The sequence below is a fragment of the Portunus trituberculatus genome, chromosome 44 (genome assembly GCF_017591435.1).
Source record: "Portunus trituberculatus isolate SZX2019 chromosome 44, ASM1759143v1, whole genome shotgun sequence".
NCBI classification, from domain to species: domain Eukaryota; kingdom Metazoa; phylum Arthropoda; class Malacostraca; order Decapoda; family Portunidae; genus Portunus; species Portunus trituberculatus.
Window position 1 is genome coordinate 4,387,029 of NC_059298.1, and position 21,025 is coordinate 4,408,053.

General features: G+C 43.6%; 2 long non-coding RNA genes across 2 annotated transcripts in view; one reads left to right on the top strand and one right to left on the bottom strand.

The window, feature by feature from the left end:
- Nucleotides 1–21,025, top strand: part of LOC123518945 — a 109,155-nt gene that overhangs the window by 18,645 nt on the left and 69,485 nt on the right. The gene's annotated exons all lie outside the window — the stretch shown is intronic.
- The window catches only part of LOC123518943, a 62,537-nt gene continuing 58,131 nt past the window's right edge, over nucleotides 16,620–21,025 (bottom strand). Inside the window, exon 4 of the long non-coding RNA XR_006678931.1 lies at nucleotides 16,620–17,278. This is a non-coding gene — a long non-coding RNA (uncharacterized LOC123518943). The remainder of the gene's footprint in view (nucleotides 17,279–21,025) is intronic.

The following is a 21,025-nucleotide window of genomic DNA, read 5'->3' on the forward strand; positions in this document are numbered from 1 at the left end:
CTCTCTCTCTCTCTCTCTCTCTCTCTCTCTCTCTCTCTCTCTCTCTCTCTCTCTCTCTCTCTCTCTCTCTCTCTCTCTCTCTCTCTCTCTCTCTCTCTCTCTCTCTCTCTCTCTCTCTCTCTCTCTCTCTCTCTCTCTCTCCCCAATGACTTACTATACCAATGAAGCATGGCGTGTACTTTACTAGTGACCTTATTACTAAAACGACTCAAAATTATTCATAATGATAAATTACAACGACAAAGCGCGTGTGATTATTCATCGTGTGGGTTCACGGAAGGACGCAAAAGTCACTAGTTAGTTTGCCAGAGTCTCGAGTTTCGCAGTACAGTCCAATGAAATAGGTTAGTCCCCCCCCATTCTTCCCTTCCTCTCTCCTCTCTGCCCACCCACCCTCAAAACTACCGCCCATATTGACAGCTAAACACGATCCTGACTTAAGCCACCACAATCTTGCTTATTCTCAGGATAAGTCAACAAAAGAGCATCGCTTCACAAAGGATCCAATCGTGTATGAGCGGCGCCACAATACAATAAGTACCTAGTGAAAGGGCCTCGACTCCATAAAAATGATCATCTGAAGTGATACGCTATAATCAAACACCCATTGATTCCCTATCGGGTGTGTAAAGTTGGTGATTTTTCCCCAAAACGGGTGAATGGGTGGGAAGGGAGAAGGGAAGGGACAATGCGCCGCACCCTTTGCCTTTCTTCCCTCTCTCCTTCCCTCCATGTAGCCAGTCAGTCAGTCAGCCCCTCCCTCTCAACCCTCCACTGCCTCTCACCCTTCACTGCCTCCCCTCACTTTCTCTCTCTCTCTCTCTCTCTCTCTCTCTCTCTCTCTCTCTCTCTCTCTCTCTCTCTCTCTCTCTCTCTCTCTCTCTCTCTCTCTCTCTCTCTCTCTCTCTCTCTCTCTCTCTCTCTCTCTCTCTCTCTCTCTCTCTCTCTCTCTCTCTCTCTCTCTCTCTCTCTCTCTCTCTCTCTCTCTCTCTGTGCCCCAGTGTAGGCCCACTACCCAGCGAAGACCCGTGGACAGGGGAACCAGGAACTCACACGCTCTTTACCTTCTCGAAAAAAAAAAGAAGAAAAATAGAGGAAAAAATAAAATCTAACAGCCATGTCATATACTGAGAGTGACCATAGTTCATGTTTCGAGATTCTGTTACCTTAGTTTAAGCAATGAAATGTGTGCTAAAGATTTATATGTTGTTACGAGTATGTAGCTTTGAAGTCTTTTTTTTTTTTTTTTTTTTTAATCATGCAAGTCTCGTTTTTTTTTTTTTCCGATGAGTTTTTATCTTTTCCATTATTCTTTTTACTTGTTGATTTTCATTTATTTATTTTATTTTTTCATCTACGTATTTACTTTTATTCATTTATTTTTATTTCTATTTATTGGTTTATTATTTTTTTTTTCTTGCTCTGAGCGTTTCAGACATTGCTCCATTCACAACTTTCCTCCAATAAGAGTCAGTTTCTTTGCATTTTTAGCACATGTTTTCAGATGTCATGTGTTCCCGTAGCATACTGTGAGAGTTTGATGTTGTCACGAGGAATTGAGGCTGTTTTGATGTCGCTTTGACTTCTTCAAGATAGAGTTTATTTATCTATGTATTTTTTTGATACACTACTCGTAAATTATAAGTATCATTCCTAAATTTCGAGGAGTACGACTGATTATTGGAGAGAGCTTGTGTGTGTGTGTGTGGGTGGCCTCGTTGGTACAGTGGTGCAACTTAAGAGTTAAAAAAAAACTGTGTGTGTGTGTGTGTGTGTGTGTGTGTGTGTGTGTGTGTGTGTGTGTGTGTGTGTGTGTGTGTGTGTGTGTGTGTGTGTGTGTGTGTGTGTGTGTGTGTGTGTGTGTGTGTGTGTGTGGGTGGCCTCGTTGGTAGAGTGATACAACTTAAGAGTTAAAAAAAACTGTGTGTGTGTGTGTGTGTGTGTGTGTGTGTGTGTGTGTGTGTGTGTGTGTGTGTGTGTGTGTGTGTGTGTGTGTGTGTGTGTGTGTGTGTGTGTGTGTGTGTGTGTGTGTGTGTGTGTGTGTGTGTGTGTGGGGGGGGGTGGCCTCGTTGGTAGAGTGATGCAACTTAAGAGTTAAAAAAAACTGTGTGTGTGTGTGTGTGTTTGTGTGTGTGTGTGTGTGTGTGCGTGTGCGTGTGTGCGCGCGCGCACGCACGTGCAGGCGTGGATACTCATAGATTTGTGCGTATTGTGTTCTCGTGCGTGCCTGTGCATGCATCACCTGCATCACACTGGATCAGCACTGAATGTTGCTGGGTGGCGATCAGCTTTGTGAAGCAGATTAAAAGGGAAAAACCAATTGAACTTTATTTATGACTGTCGTCTGCAGACACAATAAGATAACAAATCATAACACAAAAATGAAAAAAAAAAAACACTTACATAAACTATCATTCCTTGTCAAATATGACAAGTACAAGCAATGCACTGAAAAAAAAAGAGAAAATGAAGAGATGGCAACGAAATAAAAACAAGAACAAATTAGTCAGTTTGATTTATAACAAATGAAATACCGCTAGGAAATTCCAACATGTTAGAATTTAGATTATCCATTCAGTAACATTCAGTGCATGCGTGCTAGGCGGCGTGTGTGTGTGTGAGGTGGCGGGGAGCGCGAGGCCCGGAGTGGTGGCGGCCATGATGACAGCTGGGTGTTTCAGAAATCCACGTTCTCCCCAAAAATCGGTCCAATGAGAGTGACTAATGACCTTGGGGACGCGTGGGATTGGTCAGCCTCCCGGGGCACCCAATGGCCGGCCTGTGATTGGCTGGTCATGACGGAGGGTGTGGCGTGGGAGGCGGGCGGCGTGCGGGGGTGGCGAGAGGAGATGCCAGTGTGGCGTACCCACGGCAGGCACGGCGGGGCACCTCCTCTGGTTCCCCCACCTCACTCCTCCTTCCACCGCCTCTTCTGACTGCTCCGCCTGGTTCAATATGGAATACATTTTGGTGGAGTTTGTCACAACCACTGTAGCCTGCTTCCTCTCAGTCGTTTACGTTTCCTGTATGTTTTCCCCTCTACAAGTGAGTTTATCATGGAATACGGTGTTTACAAGTGTGGTCAGTGACGAATGACATTTGTTATGACGCCAATAATTCAATATTAGTCATTACAAGAAAAGTCTGCTACCAGTATAAACATTTTCAGCCTAAGATAAGTAAAGTCACGTAACATCGAATAGAGTAACAACAAAATTAAATAAAAGACATCGCTATTGAGAGAACATGAAACGGAATAGAAAAGAAATGTATTTCAACACCACTGCAAGGTTTTCTTTTCCCTGTGTGTGGTTTCTCTCTCTCTCTCTCTCTCTCTCTCTCTCTCTCTCTCTCTCTCTCTCTCTCTCTCTCTCTCTCTCTCTCTCTCTCTCTCTCTCTCTCTCTCTCTCTCTCCTACATAGCGACGTTTGGGGAAAAATAATATGAAGGCTGCGGTAGGAGGGCGAGGCAGCGAGAGGCAGCTGAGTCCTCACAACTTCCCCACGAGCCGCGGAAGCCTGACGGGGGAGAGCCTCGCCGGTCTCACAATGGACCATTTCCTCATGCCGAGTCTGTCCGCAGCCCAGCCAATCACGAAGCCCGAGAATGTCCTCGTAGGAAGCACCGTGATATACCGTGCCAGCTCTTGTCCCTCCCTGTCCAAATGAGCAAATATTCCGCCCAGCTGAGGACGTAAAGCCAGCCATTCTCCACTCCACGGCGCTCTACACTCCTCCGAAATTCTTCTTTTCAACCACTAATAACGTCATTTTAAAATTACATTATTCAGAATCAAAGGCAGTCGTTGAGCGAAAAAGAGCCAAGTCCCCGTCCGCCGCAAGAGTGAGTCTAGCACACGCTGGTGAAAGGAGACGAAGTGTAATGATTTTGAGGCGGTAATATGCAATTTGTGGCGTCCAGGGGCCACAATGGACCGCAGGGGGCCACGTCAGCCAGACGGCACCGGGGCCATGTCAGCTGGTCTAGACGTTGCCACAAAGACGGCCGCCTCTGTGTCCGTCGGCGGGATGATAGGGAGCAGCCAGCCTCCCTCACTCACCCCCCTCACCCCCCCTCACCCTCCCTCTCTCCCCTTACTCCGTGTCCCTTGCTTCTCTCACCCTGCCTCGTTCTCCCTCACTCCCCTCATTCCATATCTCTCGTGTCCCTTACCCTCCCTCATCCTTCCTTCTGTTTCTTCTCCCTCATTCTTTCACCCCTGTTTTTCCATCTTCCTTGTCCCCTCATCCTCCTACACTCTCCTCCTCCTTTCACTTAGTTCCATCTTCCCTCACTCCCTCCCTCACTCCGTTTTAGTTTCCCTGTGCTCTCTCACCGTCTCTCAGCAACTTCCTCTTCGTCAGTCTCCCTGCCCAGTACCCTTCCGTCGCCCACACCTACTCTTTCATCTTTCCGTTTACCCCTTTCTGTGTCTCCTTCTTTTTCCAATGTCGTTCACATTTCCCTACCCCTTCTCTCTCTCTCTCTCTCTCTCTCTCTCTCTCTCTCTCTCTCTCTCTCTCTCTCTCTCTCTCTCTCTCTCTCTCTCTCTCTCTCTCTCTCTCTCTCTCTCTCTCTCTCTCTCTCTCTCTCTCTCTCTCTCTCTCTCTCTCTCTCTCTCTCTCTCTCTCCTTGTCTTTCTTGCTCCCTGCCCGTCTTCTCTCCCCCTCATCACTCTTCCCCTTGCTCCTTACTTTGCCTTGACCGTACTTTATTGACGTATTCCTTGTAGAAATCCTCTTCTTGTCGTTTATCTTCGGAAATAATTGTCGAGTATATATTGAATTATTTTCAGTATATAAGAATGTCAATTATATTTTGTATACTTGCAGTTCTCGTTTGTTTTTTATTCTATTACACTCAAAAATGATGTGTACACTAATGTTTTACTTATTTATTTCTTCATTATATTTATTACACTCATGCATTTTTTAGTACGATTAAACTTTTAACTTTTTTTTTCAGTATACGTAGAGCATTCATCTTTTTTTCCTTTAACCCTTCAGTACTGGGACGTATTTTTATCTTTAGTTTTGGGTGTGATTATACAATTTTCTTCATATTAAGAAATGTCTATGGAGGTCAGAAGATTAATGGCCAGTCTTCACTATTTCAATCCCCACATAAGTTTCTCAAGCTGTATAAAATCACTAAATAGGAAGCAAAACGAATATGAAAACTCGTCATGGTACTGAAGAGGTTAAACACTCATCACATTTTTCAGCGTTTAGACTGCGTGTGAATTAAAACGATACAATATGGAAATCACTGTTATTGACAGAATCCTGCAAACAAATATAAACAGTTGTGCAACGGATTTAACTGAGAGAGAGAGAGAGAGAGAGAGAGAGAGAGAGAGAGAGAGAGAGAGAGAGAGAGAGAGAGAGAGAGAGAGAGAGAGACAGACAGTGTGTAGGATTAGAGCATTTTCTTGACATTAACACGGCTGTAAGGAGGTCGTAAGATCAATGCCACAGTCTTCAGTGTTTTAATCCCCGATATAAGTTTGTGAAGCAGTAGAAAATCATCAGATAGTCACCAGGATGAATATGGAAACGCTGCATAGTACTTAAGGGCTTAACTGGTGAGCTTTCTTTTTTTTTTTTTCAACTTCCCACCCATTGCCTTATGATAAATAGGGCCGGATAGAGTTGAGAAATACCGGGAAGTACTTGGTAGGGCTGGATATGCTTAGGTGGTGTTAAGCAAGGTTATATACGAATATACGAGTAGATAGGGCTGAGTAAGGCTGAGGTGGCTGAATTGGCTGGGTAGGGCTATGTAGGCATCGGCACGGGTGACTGATGCTGGCTATAGAGTTGAATAGGGGGTGAGTAAGATTCAGTACTGTGACACATTTTTCACTATGAGTTTGAATATGATTAGATGACTTTATTTATATGAGGAAGTTTCTGTGGAGGTCAGAAGATTAGTGGGCAGAGTCTTCACTATCTTAATTCCACCATAATTGTCTGAAGCTACTTAAAATCGTCAAATAGTAAGTAGAATAAATATTAAAACACGTCATGGTACTGAGGAGGTTAAGACTGGTTAGCATTAGGCAAGGCTCGCTAGTGCTGGGTAGGACTGAGTGTGTCTGTATAGAGTTGGGTAATGGTGATTATTCGGCGTCCACACCACATCCCTAAGGACCAGCCACGTCACGACCGCCGCTGTATGATTAGCTTTTGGTTTTAAGCTGCTTCTTTGAGTCCCATCGTCAGGGAAATTAATGAAACGTCACGAGGAGCCACGGAGACCAGAGGGACCTGAAGGAGGGGACGAAGAGAAGGGAAGGGAAGGAAAGGAAAGGCAGGAGGGCGATAAGGCGAGGATGGAACACTAAGAATTCACTTGTTTATGATTGAAAACGTTTAATATAATGATTCCCAGGATTATTTGTTGATTTTTTACCATCATTGAAAAAACAGTTTAGTATATATTTTTTGTTTGATGTAGATGTTTTGTTTCCATGTTGTTTTGGTAGCGTAGTGTTAGTGAGCGCCAACTGAAAACACCACACAAAAAAAAGTTTGAATGAAAAATTTAGTAGAAATTGATGGATGAAGAGTGAGGGAGAGACGCCTTATCTAGTGGAGGGTCGTGGGTAGCTGGTGGGGGGCTGGGAAGTGATGGGGGTGGGAATTCCTGGTCCTCCTTACCGTTCCCCCCTCCTGCCACCCCCCATCCATTCCCTCGCCCTCCCACACAAACCCTGCTCCGCCCCCTCTTTCTCTCACCATCACCCACCATCACCACCCCATTGTGTCCTTGGTCTTTCCTGCCTCCTCCTCCTCCTCCTCACGACGCCTGCCTTCCTCGTCTCTCCCGCCCCAAGTGATCACTCAGGAAGTGTCACTGAAGGCGACACCAACTCTTGTCTCCTCCAGACCCGCCACCAGCCACCTCCTCCTCCTCCTCCTCCTCCTCCTCCTCCTCCTCCTCCTCCTCCTCCTCCTCCTCCCCCCCACATTCATTCTCTCTCTCTCTCTCTCTCTCTCTCTCTCTCTCTCTCTCTCTCTCTCTCTCTCTCTCTCTCTCTCTCTCTCTCTCTCTCTCTCTCTCTCTCTCTCTCTCTCTCTCTCTCTCTCTCTCTCTCTCTCTCTCTCTCTCTCTCTCTCTCTCTCTCTCTCTCTCTCTCTCTCTCTCTCTCTCTCACACTTGCATTACATTCACAGTTTCTTTTCCTCTCTACGACAGCACACCTCTCTTTCTCTCCCATACTCCCTCACGCCCACAGTCACGGCCCTCCTTTCCTTCCATCCCGGGAAGACCCACGCCTGAGGAATGGGTGTAGCATAAAAGCACTCGTCATGTGCATTAGAGGAGCAACTGAGAGACATTAGACTAAGTGTCCAAAATGGGGCTATTCTTCATTTTCCGACGGCCAGTAAGGGGATGGGAGAGGGGCGAGGTTAGGATCAGGGAGAATGAGACACTGGAGGAGTATGGGAGAGAGAGAGAGAGAGAGAGAGAGAGAGAGAGAGAGAGAGAAGAGAGGGAGGGAGAGGGATGGGGAGAGTGCAGGCCAGAGAAGAGAAAAGAGGATGGTGTGATGCAAAGTTATGCGAGAGGAGGAGAAAGAGAAGGAGGAAGAAGAAAAGGAGGACACAGGAAATAAAAGGAATAAAAAGAAGACTAGACAGACATAAAGAAGAAAGAATTAAATAATAACTGCAGAAATTGAGAAAAAAGAATATTACCTTTATATGATACTTTTATGACATTTATGAATTAAAAAGAGAAATACAATGATGCTGAAAACTGAAAAAAATTATATATGAATAATAAATTGAAAATCCTCAAACTTATTGAATATACAAAAATTGTCTTATTTCCATGTAACATGATAATCTTCAAAACTCCGGAAAATATGAAAAAAAAAATAACAAATACTACGATAATGATTAATCCATAGGAAAGAAAAATCACGTTTCCATCTTGCTCTCCATGTGTGTGTGTGTGTGTGTGTGTGTGTGTGTGTGTGTGTGTGTGTGTGTGTGTGTGTGTGTGTGTGTGTGTGTGTGTGTAGGTATAACCGTACGTAAGTGGCATTTCGGACTCACTCAAGCGCGAACCTTCATGTGTTATCCTTTACCCTTAATGTCTAAACCTTAAAAAGTCTCGCCTGTTCCGTAAAATGGCGCCAGGAGGGGAGACAAGCGGGCCATGGCGGGGCGCACTTACCCTCTGAGTGGCCCTCCGTCAGTAGCTGTCTGCCAGGAACATCACAGGCACTTCTCAGATGAAGGGGGAGCAAGTGACACGGACCGGCAGGCAAGAGAGAGAGAGAGAGAGAGAGAGAGAGAGAGAGAGAGAGAGAGACTAACACATACACCCTCATGCCCTTAGATTAAACCCAACAATACATATACACATAGTCTTTATAAATTCCATCACTCCATCCACATTTGTCGTTGTTTCCAAGCCAAACATGACACTTTTTCTCCCTCCCTCCCTCTCTCTTTCCCTCCCTCCCTCCCTCCCTCCCTTCCTCTCTATCTGCCCTCTTTCTTTCTCTCTCTCTCCCTTTGCTCTCCTTCCTTGCCTTCATTCCCTTCACTCATTTGTATGTAATTGCTTGATTTGATAATACATATTTGATTGGCGCTGCGTTATGCCAACTCGGCGTCCTCTATACGTATTTGGCGAGCTTTTTTCTCCTTCACAGTTTTGGCGAGTGTACCCATCAGCGGCCGAGTGGCTTCTGTTTGTTTTATGTTAACCCGTGTTTGTCCTTCAGTCGCTAGTTCTTTGTGCCTGCTTGCTTGATGTGTGTGTGTGTGTGTGTGTGTGTTTCTGAATATGGGGTTTTGTGTTGTGTTTCTCTTTGTTTATTCACTCACTCACTCACTCACTCACTCACTCACTCACTCAAACTTAAGACGCTGGAGAAGTTATATAAGAGGCCATCTATAATAAGAAAACATATCTGAGTATACCTCAATAGAATGAATGAATTAATTAATGTTTTACTACAATGCTACTACTACTACTACTACTACTACTACTACTACTACTACTACTACTACTACTACTACTACTACTACTACTACTACTACTACTACTACCGGACGGATACTAACCAGACACCCTTCCTCTTCCTCATCTGACTCCTAAGCAGTAACTGAGGCTTCCCCATAATGAGATCTTGGAAACTATTGCTTCTGGAGGTCAAACAAACCTTCTCCCCACTAATAGCTAAACATCATTATAATCCATTACGGGAAGGCATTTTTACGGCCCGTGTTTTACCTGGGCCTGTATTTTTCCTACAATTAGTGAAACGGGGGAGAGGCGAACCAAGCCGTCTCGCGTCCCCAAAATTATCCGTGTTTTTTCTGACCGCACCACAATTACGAGTTATTAATCAGGCAAGTTGGGAGTCGGCCCTGTGGCTTCCCTGTGTATAGGAATTATTTGGTTATGTTGAAGGAGGGTCTGGGAAGTTTAGTTTAGGAGTAGTTAGGAGAGGAGAGAAGTTAGAAAGAAGGAACTAGAGAATGTTGATAAAGGGAGGAATGAATGAAGAAGTGAGAAGATGAGGAGGAAAGAATTGATATGGTGGATGAGTGGAGGAAGAACGAATAGAGAAAGGAAAGGAGGATTGATGAAGAATAGAAATGAATTGTTAAGAGTATGTACGTAACTAGATGAAGATTGACTGGATAAATGAGAGGGGAAAGAGAGGACGACTAGTAGGAGTAGATAAGGAAAACAAGAAAAGAAAGTTGATAAAAGGAGAAAGAAAATTAAGAAATAGATAGTTTTTTGTATGGAATATGAAAACCGCACCACTTTTATTTTTATCGTCTTTTATTTTATATAGAAAAATGCATTCTATAGTGCTACCTTTATAATATCTTATAGACTTTGAATTCCTGATAAATATAAGAAAACAAAAAAATTATAGTGAAAAAACAAAATGTTGATCATGAAATTTTAGGGAATGAGAAAGTTGACTGTATTATTTTTTCATAACTAGTAGATTGAACATTAGGGGAAACTGAAGCATAAGCGAGGAACGAACGTTGTAAAGAAATGCGAGGTGTGGTTGAGAGTACTGGTGGTGGCGGTGGCGGCGGTGGTGGCGGTGATGGAGGAGGAGGGGCAGCAGGGGGCGTCGGGGAACAGGACTCGTCACAGGGTCAGGGCAGGACATTAAGCTCGTAGATCAAAGTCGTTACATCCAGCCACCAAAATGGATTCGCCTACTTACACTGATGAAGCCTTTTTATCTCTTTAACTTTGTCCCTCCCGAGACGATTACCACAGACGTGCCACGCAGGGGAGAACACGAGCAACTTTGGCCCATATGATAACCAGCCGTCGGAGTCTCTTTACCACGGGAAGGAAACGTGGGATGTGTCCTTGTTTTTAGTCGCCGCGACTCTACCCTCTTACCGGTGACCACTGAATTCTTGTGCGGGGAAAGTCTTATAAAATCCACACACATATCTATGGACGCCTGCCAGGAAGGTCTTCTGGATGGAAATATATCATAGCAAAGACTACTGTAGTGTATCTCAGCGTGGCGACGGTGAGCGAAGGAACAGAGTGACAAACTAAAAAAAAAAGGAAAATTTCGGGAAAAAAGATCAGGGTGGGAGGAGGGAGGGCAGTGAGGCGCGGCGTCCAGTGTTGTCAGTCAAACCGGTGATCAGATTGACCGACACGCGCCTGCCAGACGAATCCAAAACCCCGACATAAGCTTCCATTTCGCCTGCTGCCTCTTCAGGACACTTCTTATCGTCCTGCGTGGGTATGTGTAGCTCCTGCGTCTGTGTGGTGCTGGTGATCCGTCTTCCTGTCACGGTGGGGCGTCTGGTGAGTGAGGTGGTGGCTGTGGAGTGAGTGTGTGGTGGGTGGCGCGATGCGGGAGGCGGAGGTAATGGTGTCTGAGGAGGGACGAGGCTCGAGGGGAAGGGAACACCCTCAGGTTGACCAGATGGTTGACTAGATGGGAAACGAAATAAATTGTCAACACGTTCCTTTTTATCTTTTTTTTCTTTCCCTCTCCAGAACCTGGCGCTTACCTGGCCACACCTTGTCTGACGTGCTGGGCCAACGACGTGCCATTGGTTTGTGGTCAAGGGCGACATGTGGCTAAAATAAGAAATGGTGTTGTTCTTTGTTAAATTTACTTCGTAATTTATCTGGGAAGATGGAAAAGATCCAGCACAGTCATCTTCACCTTATGATGAATTTCTGAGGTTTATGTATGTACTTGTCAGCATGTTCAGTAACTTACATTGAATTAGTGTCGTGTTTAACAGGAAAGAAAACAAATATGTTGCTTGATTATAGAAAGGAAGACTAATCGCAATACAAAACAGTGAAATAAACTTATGCTTAACGTTCACACGACATGAAATTTACCTGGATATTTATAAACTTCCATAATAATCACATAAAGAAATACAAAGAGAAGAAAATAATAGTAGACCTATTTACCGTTAATAACCTCTTTGTGATAAATCAAAGAAATCCAAAGCAAGAGATACAGAATAGCAAAAAGCGAAGAGAAAGTAGAGAAACGAGGATTCTTTATAGTTTACTCGTATATTCTCTGAACTGTCACACATCAGATCACACTGCTTGGGCTTGCACTGGAATGACTCGCCACTCAGCTCCCCTCCCTGTCCTGTTTGGCCACTCATCTCCTCGCCCCGCACTCCTCGCTCCTCGGTCGCCCACCTCCCGTTCCTCTCCACTCGGCAAGAAGAGGTAGGCCGCCGCTGCCTCTCTGGACGCTAACAAGGCCGCCACTTCGACTAAAAAGGGAACATTATTTTTTTATCCATTTCTCTTTGTCCCGATTAAGCCTGTCCGGTGCTGAGAGAGAGAGAGAGAGAGAGAGAGAGAGAGAGAGAGAGAGAGAGAGAGAGAGAGAGAGAATTTTGTAAGACTCCGCGGGATGTCTTGCTTTGCGTAGAATAAATGCGTAGAAAAATCAAACGGCATTTAGAAGCAGGGAAGTTATTTGCTAACTAGAACCATTTAATGAGGAGGAGGAAGAGGAGGAGGAGGAGAAGGAGGAGGAGGGAGAGGTGAGAGGGAGGCCATTCTTGTTCCGATGCCAAACTAAATGGACTTTTTTTTTTTTTTTTTATCATCTGCGTCACCGAGTTTATCTTTTGTTCCTCATCGCGGCGCCTTTGTGGAGTGACACTGTTTTGTTACCGTGTTATTCTTTTGTGTGCATGTCCTCTCTCTTCTTTTCTTTTTTTTCATTATTTCATCATACGTGTCTTCCTGTCTGTGTAAGATTCGCTGTTTGTTTCTTTTTCTTTTCTTTTCATTTTGCCTTTTTTTTCTTGCTTATTGCTTGTTTTAATTTCTTGTTTTACTCTTCATTCCATTAATTTCTATGGCTTTTGAATATTTCTTTGATTTTTTTTTTGTGCTTTTCTTTCATCTTTATAAATTTCAGTTCGAGGGACTTCTATCGTTCTTTCTGTAAACACTCTCTCTCTCTCTCTCTCTCTCTCTCTCTCTCTCTCTCTCTCTCTCTCTCTCTCTCTCTCTCTCTCTCTCTCTTTATGCTTTTCTTTCCTTCCTTCCTTCCTTCCTTCCTTCCTTCCTTCCTTCCTTCCCTCTTTCCACCAGTTAATCCCTTCCTCTTCCTAGCACCTCTAAAACAAACCACAGCCTTCCTTCCCTTACAATGACATGCCTTCCCTTCAGCGCTCTTCAACTTAATCAGTCCTCCTCCTCCTCCTCCTCCTCCTCTTTAGCTCCCTTCCTGCCTACGTCAAGTAACTCGCCACACTGTCAACATAATAATGATGTTTTGATTGTCATTACTACCTCCGGGCGTCCCACTCAAGGACTCTCTCTCTCTCTCTCTCTCTCTCTCTCTCTCTCTCTCCTCCTCTTCCTTCCTTCTTTATTCTCTTTTATGTCTTTGTTCTTTGTAGTTTTGTGGTTTTTCCTTCTTTTTTCCTCCTTTTCTTGTTTGTTTGTTAAGTAAAGACGTTTTGTTTGTTAATTGGTGTTCTTTTGGTGTTTTGAGTTTTACGGAAAAGATTTTAACTAGAGAGGTGGTACCATACATACAAGTGCTCTCTCTCTCTCTCTCTCTCTCTCTCTCTCTCTCTCTCTCTCTCTCTCTCTCTCTCTCTCTCTCTCTCTCTCTCTCTCTCTCTCTCTCTCTCTCTCTCTCTCTCTCTCTCTCTCTCTCTCTCTCTCTCTCTCTCTCTCTCTCTCTCTCGTGTGATTGACTCGTTAATTAACTTAGTCAGTGGACGCGGTCATTCCGTCCCTCTGGCTTCTGAAGACACACACACACACACACACACACACACACACACACACACACACACACACACACACACACACACACACACACACACACACACACACACACACACACACACACACACACACACACATTCAAAATTTTTATTGACCACAAAATCAACATACCAAAAATTTAAAAGGTAGACATAAAACTTTGAAAAAAGAAACTAAACACGAATTTTAATGGTCCAACAAGGTAACGTGATATAATAGATATAATACATAACTCTCTCTCTCTCTCTCTCTCTCTCTCTCTCTCTCTCTCTCTCTCTCTCTCTCTCTCTCTCTCTCTCTCTCTCTCTCTCTCTCTCTCTCTCTCTCTCTCTCTCTCTCTCTCTCTCTCTCTCTCTCTCTCTCTCTCTCTCCTCAGTGGGCCCTGGTCTTCACACTGTTTGGGAATCAATTAAATCTTTTAGTGTGACTTACACCTCACTGCATGAGAAACACGTGATTCTATATAAACATCGACACGTTCAAGAAAGAAAAGGAATTAAAAGAGTATATTTATCAGTTTTTAGAGAGTACAATCTATAGAAATGTCTGTGAAAAAAAAGATGTCCTAGAATGGAAAAGAAATTAAAAGAGTATATTTATTAGTTTTTAGAGAGAACAGTGTAAAGAAATGTGTGTGAAAAACAAAATCTCAGAATGAAAAAAGAATTAAAAGAGTGTACTTATCAGTTTTAGAGAGTACAATGTATAGAAATGTCTGTGAAAAAAGGTGCCTTAGAATGCTTAGCAATATGAGGAAATAAATAAAATGCGTCAGTCTGTAGAAAAATTGTTCATCTTAGCTGATTGAATAGATGTTTTGCCGTCTCGATTTTTTTTTTTTTGTACTTTTCATTTGACTTTTTTTTCTTAAACCTCTTCAGTACTGGGACGCATATTTACCATGAGTTTGGGTATGATAAGACGATTTTATTCACATTAGGAAGGGTCTGTGGAGATCAGAAGATTAATGGCTAGAATCTTCAGTATTTTAATCACCACGCAAGTTTCTGAAGCTGTGTCAAATCACCAAACAGAAGGCAGAATAAATACGCAAACGCGTCCTAGCACTGAAGGGGTGTATATGGCACGGTAAGGAGGATTAGCATGGTTGCCAATCCCAGACTAATGAAACGGCGAGGAGAAGAATAGAAAAGGACGAGGAGGTGGAGTAGGAGGATAAGCATGCATGGTAGTATCTATGTATCAGTGTAGAGTGGGTGGTACGGAAACACGAGTTGATGCAGAGGAATATGCATCAATATGTGTTTCCCCACCGCCCACTCTACACTTTTGTCTAGATACACACATATATGTATTAATTACTAGATAATACAAAATCAACCCCAGGCGAACTTATCATAGTGTACCTAAGATCATTTTTTCTCTCTTCTCTCAATTTTTATTACCATTATTATCGTTTTTTTTTTCTATTTGCACATTTTTCTTTATTATTTTGCTCTAATTCTTTATACTTTTCACTGCATCTGCTTCTTATTGCTTTGTTGTCTTGAATTTTTACTTCGTCTTCAGCATTTTTTCTTTATTTTGCAATAGGGAAACAAAAGAGAAAAATAATAATGTACCAAGAAGCACTTAATTGAGAAAAATCAACGACTTAACTCTTAAAAACAACAATAATTTCGAATAAAACAAAAATACAACCTGAAAAACGAAAGAAAAGAAGAAAACCAGTGTGTAAAGAACATGATGTACTTTTTGCCTGTCTTTATTTTTTTTTTTTTTTCGTTTATTCTTTTACTGTATTTCTTTGACTTTTTCATTGTACTTTCTTCCCATTGCCTTGATCTTGAATTTTTACTTTGTTCTCCTGATATTTTTTTCTTTTACTTTGCAATAGGGAAGCAAAAGAGAAAAGGATTAACGTACGTACCAGGAAGCACGTAAATAAGAAAAATCAACCACTTTAGTCTTAAAAAACAATAACTTCAAGTAAATCAATAAAATAACCTGAAAAACGAAAGGAAAGGAGAAAAACGAAGTGTATAAAGAACATGACATTGTACTGTTGCCCTTCCTTTTTATTTATTTTCTTTCATTTTATCTTCATGGTGAGGGCGGGGTGACGTCCAGCCAACATTTGCCTAAGAGAGGAGCAGATGGCAGGGGGGCGCCGCTCATTTATATGGTGATGTCCTAAGATTGCCTGATTCCCGGGTAAATTGGTCCTGTGTGTGTGTGTGTGTGTGTGTGTGTGTGTGTGTGTGTGTGTGTGTGTGTGTGTGTGTGTGTGTGTGTGTGTCCATCCATCAGTTTGTCTGTGAGTGTTCAGTGAAATAAACTTTACTGTTACCTTGTACAAACTAAACATGGAGGTAAAATATATGAATAAAAAATAAACAATAACATTTAAAAAGAGGAAAACTACTATGCGTGCTTACATAAAGACTACTAATCTAATATTCTTTCATTTGGAGTTGTTCTGTCTTTCAAGATTTGGTAGAGATTGAAAGAAAGAAATGTCTGTTATGGTTTAATAATAAAAAAAAATGCACATATAGATACATATTGATGGAGAGAGAGACGAAAAATAAAAACTTCTTGGGGGGATTGTTCCTCATCATCACAATCTTGTTCATTAGTGATTCCAGTGACACGCCAACCTGGGAGAACTTGTGAAAGAAAAGTGTAGCTGTCAAGAGAAAAAAGAAACATGTAAGGAAGGGAAAATATAGAAAATGTCCGTTTACAGATTAAAAGAAGACAAGAATAAAAGAAAAGCAACATATGGAAGAGGAAAAATATAGAAAGGATAGACGGGAAGATGTATGAGAGAGAGAGAGAGAGAGAGAGAGAGAGAGAGAGAGAGAGAGAGAGAGAGAGAGAGAGAGGGGAGGAAAGGCGGCGGCGATCATTATAAGAGTGACCATTGACCAGTGGCAAGGGCGGCGCGTGGCTGGCCCTTGTGACGTCAGCCAGACACGCGCACCCATTGGTCACTCTTAAGTAGCTCAATCAATATGGCCGACGTCCCTTCCTCCCTTTTTTCCTGCCTTTTTCCCACTGACCTGATGAGCGGGGAGATGCGCGCCTTTGTTGGGACCAGAAAGCGCCATTGTGTTCGACCCACGCCACTGTCACTATCGCTAGCCTTCGTTTCTGCTGCTGCCTTCATCATCACCATCATCATCATCATCATCATCGTTGTTGTTGGTGGTATTTGTCATTAGTTTTCATTGTTTAGGTTTTATTTGCATGTGGTTTATTGTTATGTTTTTTTTTTTTTTTTTTGTGCTGTTATTGTTGTTAGTGTTTTTTTTTTTATTGGTTATGTTGTTATTTGGAAATATTTTTGTTCTTCTTCGTTGTTGTTATTCAGTTATTCATTATTCGTTATTGTTCGTGTTTCTTTTGTTTTAGTGTTGTTATTATTATGTTATCATCGCCTCAGTCACCATTGTTAGCGCCATTACTGTTACTACCTCTGCCATCACCACCAACAACAACACTCATAACCAAAATTTACTCATCACTATCAACTGAACCTTTCAACACCACTACTTCTACCACCATTCCTGATCACCACCACTATCACCAAAATTCATTAATAGTCACTGTCAACCTAACCTTTAACATCACCATTTCTACCACCATTATTATCACCAATATTGCTCATAACCACCATCACCATTATCACCACCACGATCACCATTTCTACCACATTACTATCACCAGTATTGCCCTTAACGACCTATCACCACCACGATCACCATTTCTACCACCATTACTATCACCAATATTGCTCATAACCACCATCACCACTATCACCACCACGATCACCAATTCTGCCACTATTATTATCACCAATATTGCTCCTAACGACCTATCACCACTACAATCACCATTACTATCACCAATATTGCTCCTAACCACCATCACCACTATCACCACCACGATCACCATACACCACATGCAGTTCCTCGGAGGCTTCATCACCGTCGTCTGTCACTGCTCTTCGGAAACACTGAAAGGGGGAAAGAAATAAAATAAAGTGAAAACAGTGATATTACAAAAAAAAAGGCTAAAAAAAGTAATAAATGATGCACATGTTTTTGAAAAGTATGAATCAAACTTATTTTTTTCATACGGAAGCTAAAAAAAATTCATTCAGTTTGTTTCTATGCCATATTTCAAAGTAAACACACACACACACACACACACACACACACACACACACACACACACACACACACACACACACACACACACACACACACTGTTGACTTTGACAAAACACGTAGTCAGAAGAAATCAGAGAGAGAGAGAGAGAGAGAGAGAGAGAGAGAGAGAGAGAGAGAGAGAGAGAGAGAGAGAGAGAGAGAGAGAGAGAGAGAGAGAGAGAGAGAGAGAGAGAGAGAGAGCAGGAACAGTCCAGGCCAGTGTGATGGGGCGGGCGGCAACACAACACATCCAGGGAGAGAGAGAGGGAGAGGGAGAGGGAGAGAAGGAGAGTGAGAGAGAGAGAGAGAGGGAGTCTATCGCTCATCATCTAAATCCAGCCCGGGCCGCCCTCGACTCTCCGGGGGCGCAAAGCCGATCACTGTCATTATTTCTGAGGCCGCCATGTTTGGGTGGGAAGGCGTTGGGGAGGGAAGGAGGCCGCAGGGATGACTAGAAGGGAGGGAGGTTGCCTGGGTGACGGGGTGGTGACGGGGTGATGACGGGGCGACGGAGGCAAGGGTGAAGGATGGAGAGCAGCGTGGGATAATGACGAAGAGGAAAGTAGGATCTGCTGGAGGTCTACTGAAGGGAAAAATAATACATGGAAAGTGTATGTGTAAGTGTATGAATGGAATGTACGTACGTACAAGAGAGACTATAAGAGAAGAGATGTTCGTGATGTGAGAAGGGAAGGATACCATGTGTGTGTGTGTGTGTGTGTGTGTGTGTGTGTGTGTGTGTGTGTGTGTGTGTGTGTGTGTGTGTGTGAGGTCAGTCAGTCAGTCATTCAATCAGTCAGTGAGGGATTAAGAGAGAGAGAGAGAAACAAAGATATAGAATAACTTCAATATTTAGCAGTGATGAGACGAGGGACGGTCAAATAAAAGCGTTAGGTAAGCCGAAGGTGGTGGATGAAGTGGATGGATGTGGTGTAGAGGATGGTGGAGGATGGCACAGAGAAAAGTATTTAGGAAAAACGTTTGAAAGGGAATGAAAAATGAGAAATAAGAAGAGGAATTAAAGAAGAAAAAACATGATAATAGAGAATGGAAACGAGATGAAGTTAAGAAGGAAAACACACATAAGTACCAAAGAGAGAGAGAGAGAGAGAGAGAGAGAGAGAGAGAGAGAGAGAGAGAGAGAGAGAGAGAGAGAGAGAGAGAGAGAGAGAGACTGAGACTGAGACTGAATGAATGAAATGAATGAGTATATGAAACGTGAGACGAGGGGTGGACGGGCCGGGACGCGAGGAGGAGAGAGAGTGAGAGATGGTACCATTGGCGAGAGGGAATGAGCGTGATGGAAGGTGTTATCAGGGAGAGAATGTAAGGGAGAGCGAGGAAGGAAGAGACGGAGGAGCTATGGGCGGGGACTAGACGGGAAGACGGAGCAGGGGGGTAGGGAGAGAGGCAGGGAGGGCAGGGAGAGAGGCTCTGTGGGAACTGAGGTATGGGAGATGAGGGCAGCGAGAAAGGGAGCAGTACAGGTGATGGATGAAGCTGTGGTCTCATCCCTCTCCCCTCTTCTCCCCTCATCTCCCTTGCCCCTCCCCTCATCTCCCCTCAATCCCTGGCCGGACGCTCCATTCTAGGGTGTGGAGAGGAGGAGGAGGAGGAGGAGGAGGAGGAGGAGGAGGAGGAGGAGGAGGAGGAGGATGTATGAGCATAGTCAGTCCTTTGGAGGTGAAAAATTGATGCAAGACACAGCCAGGGTAAACTCAAAACTAAATCAATCATCGCCTCAGTCTGCTGTTGCTGTGTTATATACGAATAATATGGCTGAAGTGTGTGTGTGTGTGTGTGTGTGTGTGTGTGTGTGTGTGTGTGTGTGTAGTTAGGTGGGGGGCGTTGTAAGTGAAATGATTCAGTTGTAGGAGTGAGCTGTGGTGGTAATTGTGACGGTATCTGAAGTGGTGGTAGGAGTGACTTTGTGTATGTAGTGTTACTTGTGGTGGTGTTGGTGGTGGTATGGAGGAGTTATATATGGCGTTACTGGTGATGATGAGAGTAGCATTGGTAGTTTTTTTTATAGAAGTAGGTATGCAAAGAAAAAAAAATCAGTAAAGTTCTATTGTAACGAGTGATCATTACAGTTTTGGTCAGTGTTGTGTTCTGGAGCAGTGTTTGAAATCATGCGAGCGTCGTTGAAAGGAAATGAAGCGAAGGGTTGATTTTTTAGGAAGAGATTAATGATAGAAAACTTAACCACTTCAATAGTAAGACGCATTTTTACTTTGGTTTTGTGATATAACTGGACGGTTTTATTTGCATTTAGGAAGGGTCTATGGAGGTCAGAAGGTTAATGGCCAGAGTCTTCACTATTTTAATCCCACACATGAGTTTCTAAAGCTGTATATAATTGCCAAAAAGTAATCAGAATGAATATAGAAGAAACGCGTCATTCTACTGAAGGGGTTAAGTAGATACAAACAATAATGGACGTTCGAGATAATGAGTGTAAGTGCAATGAATAATCAAATCATAACTGGATTTGCTACAAAACTTCACATGAGAGAGTGCTAAGTGAAAGGAAACGCTGGAGATCTTAAGCTTGTCTATAAGAAGGACTAGGTAGTGTATACAGTAGTTGAGTGTGTGTTGTGTATAGTAACAGGGGTGGAGAAGGGCGGGGGCGGCGTCGGTGGGTGCGAGCCGGGATAAAGGCCGTGGCAGGGTTCCATCACTCACGCGGTGTGTCACGGCTCGGCCACCTCCTCCATTCATCTTCACTCTCCAGCCTCCCAGCCCGCCCCTCCCACGCTTCGCCCCTCCTTTGCGCTACGTCCGTCCCTCACCCCTCCCATCAGCTCTCCCTCTGTCCTCCTTTCCGTCTCTTCCATCGCTGCACCTCCTTCCTTTGCCTCGGCCTTCCTCTTCTTCTTCGCTCTCCGATCCATTTATGCACCCATTTCAGCTGAACGCCCTCTCTCAGTCTCTCCTCTCTCTTCTGTCAGTAGCTTCCTGCGTTCTTAATCATGTTCCTCTACTTCCTCAAACAATTTTCGTCCCTTAGTGATGTTTACGATGAGTCATGAGAGAGAGAGAGAGAGAGAGAGAGAGAGAGAGAGAGAGAGAGAGAGAGATGGGAGGGGGAACACGCCTCTAAATTTCCACTATTAATACGTTCAGGTTCAATACAGCTTCATTGCAGATTCTCTTCAATCACCTCCGTCCACCTCGCGTCTGCCAGCACACTCTAGATAACTCGACGCCCCCTGGAAAGATTGAAGGGTACAAGGGGAGGGAAGGGGCGCGAATGGGAGGAGCAGGGAGCACGCGAACAGGGGGAAGAGCAACAGAGGGAGAGAAGGGCGTGAAGGGGGCAGGAGAGCGTATAAAATGGAACGAACAGAATGAAAGAGGAGGAAGTAAATAGGTAAGGATTATGTGGAGAGATGAGAGGGCCTATAGAAGGTAATGCATTGATATCATGAAGAATGGAAAGAGGGGAGACAGGAGTGAGATGAGTGAGAGGAGGGGAACTGAAGATGTGAATGTAGAAATATGCATTTGTGACGAAGGGAGATATGGAGTAAGTGATTTAAGGATAT